A 15,000-nucleotide genomic window follows, 5' to 3' on the forward strand; every position below is an offset into this window, starting at 1 on the left:
GCCCAACATGCCATGCCACGGCCTCGGCCCGCATGACATGCCACGGCCTCGGCCATCATGCCATGCCACGGCCTCGGCCCGCATGCCTTGCCACGGCGTTGCCCAACATGCCATGCCACGGCCTCGGCCCGCATGCCATGCCATGCCACGGCCACGGCCCGCATGCCATGCCACGGCCACGGCCTCGGCCCGCATGCCTTGCTACGGCGTCGCCCAACATGCCATGCCACGGCCTCGGCCCGCATGCCGTGCCACGGCCTCGGCCCGCATGCCATGCCATGCCACGGCCCGCATGTCTTGCCACGGCGTTGCCAAACATGCCATGCCACGGCCTCGGCCCGCATGCCTTGCGACGGCGTCGCCCAACATGCCATGCCACGGCCACGGCCCGCATGCCATGCCACGGCCTCGGCCCGCATGCCATGCCACGGCCTCGGCCCGCATGCATTGCTGCGGCGTTGCCCAACATGCCATGCCACGGCCTCGGCCCGCATGCCTTGCCACCGCGTTGCCCAGCATGCCATGCCACCGCGTTGCCCGGCGTGCCATGCCTTAGCCTTGGCCAACATGTCGAGCCACGGCCTCGGCCCGCATGCCATGCCATGCCACAGCCCGCATGTCTTGCCACGGCGTTGCCAAACATGCCATGCCACGGCCTCGGCCCGCATGCCTTGCTACGGCGTCGCCCAACATGCCATGACATGCCACGGCCTCGGCCCGCATGCCTTGCTACGGCGTCGCCCAACATGCCATGCCACGGCCTCGGCCCGCATGCCATGCCACGGCCTCGGCCCGCATGCCTTGCGACGGCGTCGCCCAACATGCCATGCCACGGCCTCTGCCCGCATGCCATGCCACGGCCTCGGCCCGCGTGACATGCCACGGCCTCGGCCCGCATGCCTTGCCACGACGTCGCCCAACTTGCCATGCCACGGCCTCGGCCCGCATGCCATGCCACGGCCTCGGCTCGCCTGACATGCCACGGCCTCGGCCCGCATGCCTTGCTACGGCGTCGCCCAACATGCCATGCCACGGCCTCGGCCCGCATGCCATGCCATGGCCTCGGCCCGCATGACATGCCACGGCCTCGGACCGCATGCCTTGCTACGGCGTCGCCCAACATGCCATGCCACGGCCCCGGCCCGCATGCCTTGCCACCGCGTTGCCCGGCGTGCCATGCCACCGCGTTGCCCGGCGTGCCATGCCTTAGCCTTGGCCAACATGTCGTGCCACGGCCTCGGCCCGCATGCCATGCCATGCCACGGCCCGCATGTCTTGCCACGGCGTTGCCAAACATGCCATGCCACGGCCTCGGCCCGCATGCCTTGCCACGGCCTCGGCCAACATGCCATGCCACGGCCTCGGCCCGCATGCCATGCCACGGCCTCGGCCCGCATGACATGCCACGGCCTCGGCCCGCATGCCTTGCTACGGCGTCGCCCAACATGCCATGCCACGGCCTCGGCCCGCATGCCATGCCACGGCCTCGGCCCGCATGCCCTTCTACGGCGTTGCCCAACATGCCATGCCACGGCCTCGGCCCGCATGCCTTGCCACCGCGTTGCCCAGCATGCCATGCCACCGCGTTGCCCGGCGTGCCATGCCTTAGCCTTGGCCAACATGTCGTGCCACGGCCTCGGCCCGCATGCCATGCCACGGCCTCGGCCCGCATGTCTTGCCACGGCGTTGCCCAACATGCCATGCCACGGCCTCGGCCCCCATGCCTTGCCACCGCGCTGCCCAGCATGCCAATGCATCGCGTTGCCCGGCGTGCCATGCCTTAGCCTTGGCCAACATGCCACGCCACGGCCTCGGCCCGCATGGCTTGCCAGGGCGTTGCCCAACATGCCATGCCACGGCCTCGGCCCGCATGTCTTGCCACGGCGTTGCCCAACATGCCATGCCATGCCACGCCACGGCCTCGGCCCGCATGCCATGCCACGGCCTCGGCCCGCATGCCATGCCATGCCACGGCCTCGGCCCGCATGCCATGCCACGGCCTCGGCCAGCATGCCATGCCAAGGCCTCGGCCCGCATGCCTTGCCACGGCGTTGCCCAGCATGCCATGCCACCGCGTTGCCCAGCGGGCCGTGCCGCGGCCTCGGCCCGCATGCCTTGCGACTGCCTTGGCCAGCGTGCCATGCCACAGCGTGCCATGCCTTAGCCTTGGCCTACATGCCATGCCACTGCCTTGGCCAGCATGTCGTGCCACCGCCACGGCCAGCATGCCATGCCGGTCCGTTGCCCAGCATGCCACGGCCGTGGCGGCATGGCAAGCCACGGCCTCGGCCAGCATGCCATGCCACGGCCTCGGCCAGCATGCCATGGCACTGTCTTGGTCAGCATGCCATGCCATGGCACCGCCTTGTCCAGCACGCCGTGCCGCAGCGTTGGCCAGCATGCCTTGGCCGGCATGCCATGCCAATGCCTTGGGCCAACATGGCGTGCCACGGGCTGGGCCATGCCGGTCCGTTGCCCGGCATGCCACGGCCGTGGCGGCATGGCAAGCCACGGCCTCGGCCAGCATGCCATGCCCCGGCCTCGCCCAGCATGCCATGGCACGGTCTTGGTCAGCATGCCATGCCATGGCCTCGGCCCGCATGACATGCCACGGCCTCGGACCGCATGCCTTGCTACGGCGTCGCCCAACATGCCATGCCACAGCCTCGGCCCGCATGCCGTGCCACGGCCTCGGCCTCGGCCCGCATGCCTTGCTACGACGTTGGCCAACATGCCATGCCACGGCCCCGGCCCGCATGCCATGCCACCGCGTTGCCCGGCGTGCCATGCCTTAGCCTTGGCCAACATGTCGTGCCACGGCCTCGGCCCGCATGCCATGCCATGCCACGGCCCTCATGTCTTGCCACGGCGTTGCCAAACATGCCATGCCACGGCCTCGGCCCGCATGCCTTGCTACGGCGTCGCCCAACATGCCATGACATGCCACGGCCTCGGCCCGCATGCCTTGCTACGGCGTCGCCCAACATGCCATGCCACGGCCTCGGCCCGCATGCCATGCCACGGCCTCGGCCCGCATGCCTTGCGACGGCGTCGCCCAACATGCCATGCCACGGCCTCTGCCCGCATGCCATGCCACGGCCTCGGCCCGCGTGACATGCCACGGCCTCGGCCCGCATGCCTTGCCACGACGTCGCCCAACTTGCCATGCCACGGCCTCGGCCCGCATGCCATGCCACGGCCTCGGCTCGCATGACATGCCACGGCCTCGGCCCGCATGCCTTGCTACGGCGTCGCCCAACATGCCATGCCACGGCCTCGGCCCGCATGCCATGCCATGGCCTCGGCCCGCATGACATGCCACGGCCTCGGACCGCATGCCTTGCTACGGCGTCGCCCAACATGCCATGCCACGGCCCCGGCCCGCATGCCTTGCCACCGCGTTGCCCGGCGTGCCATGCCTTAGCCTTGGCCAACATGTCGTGCCACGGCCTCGGCCCGCATGCCATGCCATGCCACGGCCCGCATGTCTTGCCACGGCGTTGCCAAACATGCCATGCCACGGCCTCGGCCCGCATGCCTTGCCACGGCCTCGGCCAACATGCCATGCCACGGCCTCGGCCCGCATGCCATGCCACGGCCTCGGCCCGCATGACATGCCACGGCCTCGGCCCGCATGCCTTGCTACGGCGTCGCCCAACATGCCATGCCACGGCCTCGGCCCGCATGCCATGCCACGGCCTCGGCCCGCATGCCCTTCTACGGCGTTGCCCAGCATGCCATGCCACGGCCTCGGCCCGCATGCCTTGCCACCGCGTTGCCCAGCATGCCATGCCACCGCGTTGCCCGGCGTGCCATGCCTTAGCCTTGGCCAACATGTCGTGCCACGGCCTCGGCCCGCATGCCATGCCACGGCCTCGGCCCGCATGTCTTGCCACGGCGTTGCCCAACATGCCATGCCACGGCCTCGGCCCCCATGCCTTGCCACCGCGCTGCCCAGCATGCCAATGCACCGCGTTGCCCGGCGTGCCATGCCTTAGCCTTGGCCAACATGCCACGCCACGGCCTCGGCCCGCATGGCTTGCCAGGGCGTTGCCCAACATGCCATGCCACGGCCTCGGCCCGCATGTCTTGCCACGGCGTTGCCCAACATGCCATGCCATGCCACGCCACGGCCTCGGCCCGCATGCCATGCCACGGCCTCGGCCCGCATGCCATGCCATGCCACGGCCTCGGCCCGCATGCCATGCCACGGCCTCGGCCAGCATGCCATGCCAAGGCCTCGGCCCGCATGCCTTGCCACGGCGTTGCCCAGCATGCCATGCCACCGCGTTGCCCAGCGGGCCGTGCCGCGGCCTCGGCCCGCATGCCTTGCGACTGCCTTGGCCAGCGTGCCATGCCACAGCGTGCCATGCCTTAGCCTTGGCCTACATGCCATGCCACTGCCTTGGCCAGCATGTCGTGCCACCGCCACGGCCAGCATGCCATGCCGGTCCGTTGCCCAGCATGCCACGGCCGTGGCGGCATGGCAAGCCACGGCCTCGGCCAGCATGCCATGCCACGGCCTCGGCCAGCATGCCATGGCACTGTCTTGGTCAGCATGCCATGCCATGGCACCGCCTTGTCCAGCACGCCGTGCCGCAGCGTTGGCCAGCATGCCTTGGCCGGCATGCCATGCCAATGCCTTGGGCCAACATGGCGTGCCACGGGCTGGGCCATGCCGGTCCGTTGCCCGGCATGCCACGGCCGTGGCGGCATGGCAAGCCACGGCCTCGGCCAGCATGCCATGCCCCGGCCTCGCCCAGCATGCCATGGCACGGTCTTGGTCAGCATGCCATGCCATGGCACCGCCTTGTGCAGCGTTGGCCAGCATGCCTTGGCCGGCATGCCATGCCAATGCCTTGGGCCAACATGGCGTGCCACGGGCTGGGCGAGCACGGCATGCCACGGGCTGGGCGAGCATGCCACGCCACGGCCTTGGCTAGCAGCAAGGCATGCCACGGCCTCGGCGAGCATGCCATGCCATGCCAAGGCCAAGGCCAAAGCCAAGGCCAAGGCAGTGGGCAAGGCCAAGTCCCTGTGCAAGGCATGGCCAAGGCCAAGGCAAAGGCCAAGGCCGCGGGCAAAGGCCAAGGCCAAGGCCAAGGCCATGGCGTGCCACCGCCTCGATCGATCTTTTTGAACATGATTCTTTTATAATCTTACCCAAACCGTGCAACACAATTAAAAATGCACTACAATCAATTTTAAATGTCATTCCCTATTTTTTTGCAATTTTTCTGGAGCTTTTCGAATTTTTAAAGCCCTTATTTGGCATAAAAAAATCAAAATAAAATAAAAAAAATGAAAAAAATAATTTAATAATTTCTATAATTACTAGTGAATCATCCTTTAATTATGGGAATTTTTCCATAATTTTTTGACTATTTTTATTAATTTTTATTATTTTTTAAGTATTAATATCGAAATAAATTAAAATAAAATATTTTCTGTAAAAAAATATTTTTTTTAATTTTTTTTATGGTGTATTAAATTATTTCCTACAACTTTCATGTTGAAAGTTTTGGCAAAAAACCATTACTTTTTAAAAAAACCCCATTATGACTCCTCGAACATGCTTGATGTTTCCTCCTGCCAGATTGAAAAGGGCTTAACAGGCTATTATAAGGGGGGGGCACCTCCCTTGCCCAGGGCAAGGCAGTGGCAGGTACGCCCCATGTTGGGCACGGCCTGGGCTGCGGCCTTGGGTTACATGCACTGCGGCTCGACCGCGGCCTGGGCTGCGGCCTGGGGCGGCTCGGCCGCGGCCTTGGGCGGCCTGGACCGCGGCCTTGGGCGGCCTTGCGCGGCCTGGGCGCGGCCTTGGGCGGCCTGGGCGCGGCCTTGCGCGGCCTGGGCGCGGCCTTGGGTGGCCTGGGCGCGGCCTTGCGCGGCCTGGGCGCGGCCTTGCGCGGCCTGGGCGCGGCCTTGCGCGGCCTGGGCGCGGCCTTGGGCAGCATGGCGTGGCATGCGCGCGGGCGTGGGCGGCCTGGCATGCGCGCGGCATGGGCAGCACGGCATGGCATGCGCACGGCCTGGGCGGCCTGGCATGCAGCCGGCCTGGCATGCCCGCGGCGTGGGCAGCACGGCATGGCATGCGCACGGCCTGGGCGGCCTGGCATGCAGCCGGCCTGGCATGCCCGCGGCGTGGGCAGCACGGCATGGCATGCGCACGGCCTGGGCGGCCTGGCATGCAGCCGGCCTGGGCAGCACGGCATGGCATGCGCACGGCCTGGGCGGCCTGGCATGCCCGCGGCGTGGGCAGCGTGGCCTGTGCGAATACCGCGCGCGTGGTCTTTTGACCACGGTGCGCGTGTTGCGCGCATGGTCGCGCACGCCTTTGCACGCCTTCGCACGCAACGCACGTCTAGTGATAAGAACCGCAGCCAAGGCAGCCCAGCCCCAAGGCCAAGGCCAGCAGCATGGCATGCCACGGCGAAGGCAGCCCAGCCAAAGCCAGCAGCATGCCATGCCAAGGCCAGCAGCATGCCATGCCACGGCCAAGGCAGGCCAGCCAAAGCCAGCAGCATGCCATGCCAAGGCCAAGGCCAGCAGCATGCCATGCCACGGCCAAGGCAGCCCAGCCAAAGCCAGCAGCATGCCAAGCCAAGGCCAAGGCCAGCAGCATGCCATGCCACGGCCAAGGCAGCCCAGCCAAAGCCAGCAGCATGCCATGCCAAGGCCTAGGCCAGCAGCATGCCATGCCACGGCCAAGGCAGGCAAGCCAAAGCCAGCAGCATGCCATGCCAAGGCCAAGGCCAGCAGCATGCCATGCCACGGCCAAGGCAGCCCAGCCAAAGCCAGCAGCATGCCATGCCAAGGCCTAGGCCAGCAGCATGCCATGCCACGGCCAAGGCAGGCCAGCCAAAGCCAGCAGCATGCCATGCCAAGGCCAAGGCCAGCAGCATGCCATGCCACGGCCAAGGCAGCCCACCCAAAGCCAGCAGCATGCCATGCCAAGGCCTAGGCCAGCAGCATGCCATGCCACGGCCAAGGCAGGCCAGCCAAAGCCAGCAGCATGCCATGCCAAGGCCTAGGCCACCAGCATGCCATGCCACGGCCAAGGCAGCCCAGCCAAAGCCAGCAGCATGCCATGCCAAGGCCAAGGCCAGCAGCATGCCATGCCACGGCCAAGGCAGCCCAGCCAAAGCCAGCAGCATGCCATGCCAAGGCCTAGGCCAGCAGCATGCCATGCCACGGCCAAGGCAGGCAAGCCAAAGCCAGCAGCATGCCATGCCAAGGCCAAGGCCAGCAGCATGGCATGCCACGGCGAAGGCAGCCCAGCCAAAGCCAGCAGCATGCCATGCCAAGGCCTAGGCCAGCAGCATGCCATGCCACGGCCAAGGCAGCCCAGCCAAAGCCAGCAGCATGCCATGCCAAGGCCTAGGCCAGCAGCATGCCATGCCACGGCCAAGGCAGGCCAGCCAAAGCCAGCAGCATGCCATGCCAAGGCCAAGGCCAGCAGCATGCCATGCCACGGCCAAGGCAGCCCAGCCAAAGCCAGCAGCATGCCATGCCAAGGCCTAGGCCAGCAGCATGCCATGCCACGGCCAAGGCAGGCAAGCCAAAGCCAGCAGCATGCCATGCCAAGGCCAAGGCCAGCAGCATGCCATGCCACGGCCAAGGCAGCCCAGCCAAAGCCAGCAGCATGCCATGCCAAGGCCTAGGCCAGCAGCATGCCATGCCACGGCCAAGGCAGGCCAGCCAAAGCCAGCAGCATGCCATGCCAAGGCCAAGGCCAGCAGCATGCCATGCCACGGCCAAGGCAGCCCACCCAAAGCCAGCAGCATGCCATGCCAAGGCCTAGGCCAGCAGCATGCCATGCCACGGCCAAGGCAGGCCAGCCAAAGCCAGCAGCATGCCATGCCAAGGCCTAGGCCACCAGCATGCCATGCCACGGCCAAGGCAGCCCAGCCAAAGCCAGCAGCATGCCATGCCAAGGCCAAGGCCAGCAGCATGCCATGCCACGGCCAAGGCAGCCCAGCCAAAGCCAGCAGCATGCCATGCCAAGGCCTAGGCCAGCAGCATGCCATGCCACGGCCAAGGCAGGCAAGCCAAAGCCAGCAGCATGCCATGCCAAGGCCAAGGCCAGCAGCATGCCATGCCACGGCCAAGGCAGCCCAGCCAAAGCCAGCAGCATGCCATGCCAAGGCCTAGGCCAGCAGCATGCCATGCCACGGCCAAGGCAGCCCAGCCAAAGCCAGCAGCATGCCATGCCAAGGCCTAGGCCAGCAGCATGCCATGCCACGGCCAAGGCAGGCCAGCCAAAGCCAGCAGCATGCCATGCCAAGGCCAAGGCCAGCAGCATGCCATGCCACGGCCAAGGCAGCCCACCCAAAGCCAGCAGCATGCCATGCCAAGGCCTAGGCCAGCAGCATGCCATGCCACGGCCAAGGCAGGCCAGCCAAAGCCAGCAGCATGCCATGCCAAGGCCTAGGCCACCAGCATGCCATGCCACGGCCAAGGCAGCCCAGCCAAAGCCAGCAGCATGCCATGCCAAGGCCAAGGCCAGCAGCATGCCATGCCACGGCCAAGGCAGCCCAGCCAAAGCCAGCAGCATGCCATGCCAAGGCCTAGGCCAGCAGCATGCCATGCCACGGCCAAGGCAGGCAAGCCAAAGCCAGCAGCATGCCATGCCAAGGCCATGGCCAGCAGCATGCCATGCCACGGCCAAGGCAGCCCAGCCAAAGCCAGCAGCATGCCATGCCAAGGCCAAGGCCAGCAGCATGCCATGCCACGGCCAAGGCAGCCCAGCCAAAGCCAGCAGCATGCCATGCCAAGGCCTAGGCCAGCAGCATGCCATGCCACGGCCAAGGCAGGCCAGCCAAAGCCAGCAGCATGCCATGCCAAGGCCAAGGCCAGCAGCATGCCATGCCACGGCCAAGGCAGCCCACCCAAAGCCAGCAGCATGCCATGCCAAGGCCTAGGCCAGCAGCATGCCATGCCACGGCCAAGGCAGGCCAGCCAAAGCCAGCAGCATGCCATGCCAAGGCCTAGGCCACCAGCATGCCATGCCACGGCCAAGGCAGCCCAGCCAAAGCCAGCAGCATGCCATGCCAAGGCCAAGGCCAGCAGCATGCCATGCCACGGTCAAGGCAGCCCAGCCAAAGCCAGCAGCATGCCATGCCAAGGCCTAGGCCAGCAGCATGCCATGCCACGGCCAAGGCAGCCCAGCCAAAGCCAGCAGCATGCCATGCCAAGGCCAAGGCCAGCAGCATGCCATGCCACGGCCAAGGCAGCCCAGCCAAAGCCAGCAGCATGCCATGCCAAGGCCTAGGCCAGCAGCATGCCATGCCACGGCCAAGGCAGGCCAGCCAAAGCCAGCAGCATGCCATGCCAAGGCCAAGGCCAGCAGCATGCCATGCCACGGCCAAGGCAGCCCACCCAAAGCCAGCAGCATGCCATGCCAAGGCCTAGGCCAGCAGCATGCCATGCCACGGCCAAGGCAGGCCAGCCAAAGCCAGCAGCATGCCATGCCAAGGCCTAGGCCACCAGCATGCCATGCCACGGCCAAGGCAGCCCAGCCAAAGCCAGCAGCATGCCATGCCAAGGCCAAGGCCAGCAGCATGCCATGCCACGGCCAAGGCAGCCCAGCCAAAGCCAGCAGCATGCCATGCCAAGGCCTAGGCCAGCAGCATGCCATGCCACGGCCAAGGCAGGCAAGCCAAAGCCAGCAGCATGCCATGCCAAGGCCATGGCCAGCAGCATGCCATGCCACGGCCAAGGCAGCCCAGCCAAAGCCAGCAGCATGCCATGCCAAGGCCAAGGCCAGCAGCATGCCATGCCACGGCCAAGGCAGCCCAGCCAAAGCCAGCAGCATGCCATGCCAAGGCCTAGGCCAGCAGCATGCCATGCCACGGCCAAGGCAGGCCAGCCAAAGCCAGCAGCATGCCATGCCAAGGCCAAGGCCAGCAGCATGCCATGCCACGGCCAAGGCAGCCCAACCAAAGCCAGCAGCATGCCATGCCAAGGCCTAGGCCAGCAGCATGCCATGCCACGGCCAAGGCAGGCCAGCCAAAGCCAGCAGCATGCCATGCCAAGGCCTAGGCCACCAGCATGCCATGCCACGGCCAAGGCAGCCCAGCCAAAGCCAGCAGCATGCCATGCCAAGGCCAAGGCCAGCAGCATGCCATGCCACGGCCAAGGCAGCCCAGCCAAAGCCAGCAGCATGCCATGCCAAGGCCTAGGCCAGCAGCATGCCATGCCACGGCCAAGGCAGGCCAGCCAAAGCCAGCAACATGCCATGCCAAGGCCTAGGCCAGCAGCATGCCATGCCACGGCCAAGGCAGCCCAGCCAAAGCCAGCAGCATGCCATATCACGGCCAAGGGCAGCAGCATGCCATGCCACGGCCAAGGCAGCCCAGCCAAAGCCAGCAGCATGCCATGCCATGGCCTAGGCCAGCAGCATGCCATGCCACGGCCAAGGCAGGCCAGCCAAAGCCAGCAGCATGCCATGCCAAGGCCAAGGCCAGCAGCATGCCATGCCACGGCCAAGGCAGGCCAGCCAAAGCCAGCAGCATGCCATGCCAAGGCCTAGGCCAGCAGCATGCCATGCCACGGCCAAGGCAGCCCAGCCAAAGCCAGCAGCATGCCATATCAAGGCCAAGGCCAGCAGCATGCCATGCCACGGCCAAGGCAGCCCAGCCAAAGCCAGCAGCATGCCATGCCATGGCCTAGGCCAGCAGCATGCCATGCCACGGCCAAGGCAGGCCAGCCAAAGCCAGCAGCATGCCATGCCAAGGCCTAGGCCAGCAGCATGCCATGCCACGGCCAAAACAGGCCAGCCAAAGCCAGCAGCATGCCATGCCAAGGCCTAGGCCAGCAGCATGCCATGCCACGGCCAAGGCAGGCCAGCCAAAGCCAGCAGCATGCCATGCCAAGGCCAAGGCCAGCAGCATGCCATGCCACGGCCTAGGCCAGCAGCATGCCATGCCACGGCCAAGGCAGCCCAGCCAAAGCCAGCAGCATGCCATGCCAAGGCCTAGGCCAGCAGCATGCCATGCCACGGCCAAGGCAGCCCAGCCAAAGCCAGCAGCATGCCATGCCAAGGCCAAGGCCAGCAGCATGCCATGCCACGGCCAAGGCAGCCCAGCCAAAGCCAGCAGCATGCCATGCCAAGGCCAAGGCCAGCAGCATGCCATGCCACGGCCAAGGCAGCCCAGCCAAAGCCAGCAGCATGCCATGCCAAGGCCTAGGCCAGCAGCATGCCATGCCACGGCCAAGGCAGGCCAGCCAAAGCCAACAGCATGGCATGCCAAGGCCAAGGCCAGCAGCATGCCATGCCACGGCCAAGGCAGCCCAGCCAAAGCCAGCAGCATGCCATGCCAAGGCCTAGGCCAGCAGCATGCCATGCCACGGCCAAGGCAGGCCAGCCAAAGCGAGCAGCATGCCATGCCAAGGCCTAGGCCAGCAGCATGCCATGCCACGGCCAAGGCAGCCCAACCAAAGCCAGCAGCATGCCATGCCAAGGCTTAGGCCAGCAGCATGCCATGCCACGGCCAAGGCAGGCCAGCCAAAGCCAGCAGCATGCCATGCTAAGGCCTAGGCCACCAGCATGCCATGCCACGGCCAAGGCAGCCCAGCCAAAGCCAGCAGCATGCCAAGCCAAGGCCAAGGCCAGCAGCATGCCATGCCACGGCCAAGGCAGCCCAGCCAAAGCCAGCAGCATGCCATGCCAAGGCCTAGGCCAGCAGCATGCCATGCCACGGCCAAGGCAGGCAAGCCAAAGCCAGCAGCATGCCATGCCAAGGCCAAGGCCAGCAGCATGCCATGCCACGGCCAAGGCAGCCCAGCCAAAGCCAGCAGCATGCCATGCCAAGGCCTAGGCCAGCAGCATGCCATGCCACGGCCAAGGCAGCCCAGCCAAAGCCAGCAGCATGCCATATCAAGGCCAAGGCCAGCAGCATGCCATGCCACGGCCAAGGCAGCCCAGCCAAAGCCAGCAGCATGCCATGCCATGCCTAGGCCAGCAGCATGCCATGCCACGGCCAAGGCAGGCCAGCCAAAGCCAGCAGCATGCCATGCCAAGGCCTAGGCCAGCAGCATGCCATGCCACGGCCAAGGCAGGCCAGCCAAAGCCAGCAGCATGCCATGCCAAGGCCAAGGCCAGCAGCATGCCATGCCACGGCCAAGGCAGGCCAGCCAAAGCCAGCAGCATGCCATGCCAAGGCCAAGGCCAGCAGCATGCCATGCCACGGCCAAGGCTGCCAGCCAAAGCCAGCAGCATGCCATGCCAAGGCCTAGGCCAGCAGCTTGCCATGCCACGGCCAAGGCAGCCCAGCCAAAGCCAGCAGCATGCCATGCCAAGGCCTAGGCCAGCAGCATGCCATGCCACGGCCAAGGCAGCCCAGCCAAAGCCAGCAGCATGCCATGCCACGGCCAAGGCAGCCCAGCCAAAGCCAGCAGCATGCCATGCCAAGGCCAAGGCCAAGGCCAGCAGCATGCCATGCCATGCCACGGCCAAGGCCAAGGCCAAGGCAGCCCATCCGAAGCCAGCAACATTCCATGGCAAGGCCAACGCAGCCCAGCCAAAGCCGGCGGCATGCCATGCCAAGGCCAAGGCCAGCCGCATGTCTTGCCACGGCCTTGTCCCGCAGCGTGGCGTGCCTTGGCCTTGGGCTAGAACATCGCATGCCACGCCCTTGGCAAGCAATCCTGTCCCTCGTGTAATTGCCATTTGGTTTGGCTTTGACTTACGTATATGTTGCCCTGCGAAATGCTTGTCCCTCGGGTAATAGCCGGTTTGGTTGCCTTTGACTTGCGAACACGTTGCTAGTGCTTTCCCCAGTGGAAGCTTGTTGGGAAAAGTATGTCCCTCGGAAGTTGCCTGTTGCGTTTGTTATTTGCATTCGAGCTATCCGATGCTTGCTGGGTTTCTCTAAGAGTTTTTGCACGTTCGTCGGGCTTTTTAATTATTTATTTACTCATAAAAATTATAATAAAATAAATTAAAAATAAAAAAATAATTAAAAAAATTACTATAATTACTAGTGCCTCATCTTATAATTGTTGGAATTTTTCTAGAATTTTTTGAGTATTTTTAGTAATTTTTATTATTTTTTAAGTATTAAAATTGAAATAAATTAAAATAAAATATTCCGGTGGCCAAATATTTTTTTATAATTTTTTTTATGGTGTATTAAATTATTTCATACAACTTTCATGTTGAAAGTTTTGGCAAAAAACCATTACTTTTTAAAAAAACCCCATTATGACTCCTCGAACATGCTTGATGTTTCCTCCTGCCAGATTGAAAAGGGCTTAACAGGCTATTATAAGGGGGGGGCACCTCCCTTAAGGCTGGCCAGCATGGCCAGGCCACAGGCCACGCCTATGCCTAGGCGGGCGCTTGGCACATGCCATCGCTTGGCTTGTGGCATTGGCTTGTGGCATCGAAACTACATAGCCAAGCACGGGATGCGTCGAGTGGCGGCCCGCGGCGGTGGCGGTGGCACGTTGGCCTAGGGCAGCATGCCATGCCACAGCCTTGGCCAGCAACATGGCATGCCAAAGCCTTGGCCAGCAGCATGCCATGCCCTGGCCTTGGCAAGCATGTCATGCCACGGCCTTGGCCAGCAGCATGCCATGCCACGACCTTGGCCAGCAGCATGCCATGCCCCGGCCTTGGCCAGCATGTCATGCCACGGTCTTGGCCAGCAGCATGCCATGCCACAGCCTTGGCCAGCAGCATGCCATGCCACAGCCTTGGCCAGCAACATGGCATGCCAAAGCCTTGGCCAGCAGCACGCCATGCCCCGGCCTTGGCAACCTTGCCAAGCCACGGCCATGGCCAGCAGCGTGCTATGCCCCGGCCTTGGCCAGCAGCGTGCCATGCCACGACCTTGGCCAGCAGCTTGCCATGCCCCGGCCTTGGCCAGCATGTCATGCCACGGCCTTGGCCAGCAGCATGCCATGCCACGGCCTTGGCCAGCAACATGGCATGCCGCGGCCTTGGCCGGCAGCATGCCATGCCGCGGCCTTGGCCGGCAGCATGGCAAGCCCAAGCCTTGGTCAGCAGCAGCATGCCATGCCAACGCCTTGGCCAGCAGCATGCCTTGCCACGGCCTCGGCCATCAGCATGCCTTGCCACGGCCTCGGCCATCAGCATGCCTTGCCACGGCCTCGGCCATCAGCATGCCTTGCCACGGCCTTGTCCAGCAGCATGGCATGCCCGGCCTTGGCCAGCAGCATGTCATGCCACGGCCTTGGCAAGCATGCCAAGCCACGGCCTTGGCAAGCATGCCATGTCCCTCGGGTAATTGTACAAGTTGCCTTGCGAAATGCATGTCCCTCGGTTAAATTGCCATTTGGTTGGCTTTGGCGTGCGAACGAGTTGCCTGTGCTTTCCTTGTGGAAGCTTGTTGCGAGAAGTATGTCCCTCGAAAGTTGCCTGTTGCGTTTGTTATTTGCATTCGCGCTAACCGGTGCTTGCTCGGCCTCTCTAAATGTTTTCGCGCGTTCGTCGGGCTTCTTGGTCCTTCGGGGGGTGATTCGTTTTGGGGGGCTGGTGCACAGTGTACGTCGTGGCGCGTGAGTTGTGTTCGGTTTGTGCGAGTTGGACGGATCCCTGCCTGTGCAGCGAACTCCACTGGTGCATTCCTCCATGTCCCTCGGGTTGTCTTCGACTCGCCTTCAGGTTGCTTGCGCTTCCCTAGTGGAAGGTGCCTTGCGAAAAGCGTGTCCCTCGGGTAATTGCCATTTGGTTGGCTTTGACGTTCGAACGAGTTGCCTATGCTTTCCTAGTGGAAGCTTGTTGCGAAAAGTATGTCCCTCGAAATTTGCCTGTTGCGTTTGTTATTTGCATTCGCGCTAACCGGTGCTTGCTCGGCCTCTCTAAATGTTTTCGCGCGTTCGTCGGGCTTCTTAGTCCTTCGGGGGGTGATTCGTTTTGGGGGGCTGGTGCACAGTGTACGTCGTGGCGCGTGAGTTGTGTTCGGTTTGTGCGAGTTGGACGGATCCCTGCCTGTGCAGCGAACTCCACTGGTGCATTCCTCCATGTCCCTC

This window comes from Camellia sinensis, chromosome 6 (assembly GCF_055761805.1).
Source record: "Camellia sinensis isolate YWXY chromosome 6, ASM5576180v1, whole genome shotgun sequence".
NCBI lineage: Eukaryota > Viridiplantae > Streptophyta > Magnoliopsida > Ericales > Theaceae > Camellia > Camellia sinensis.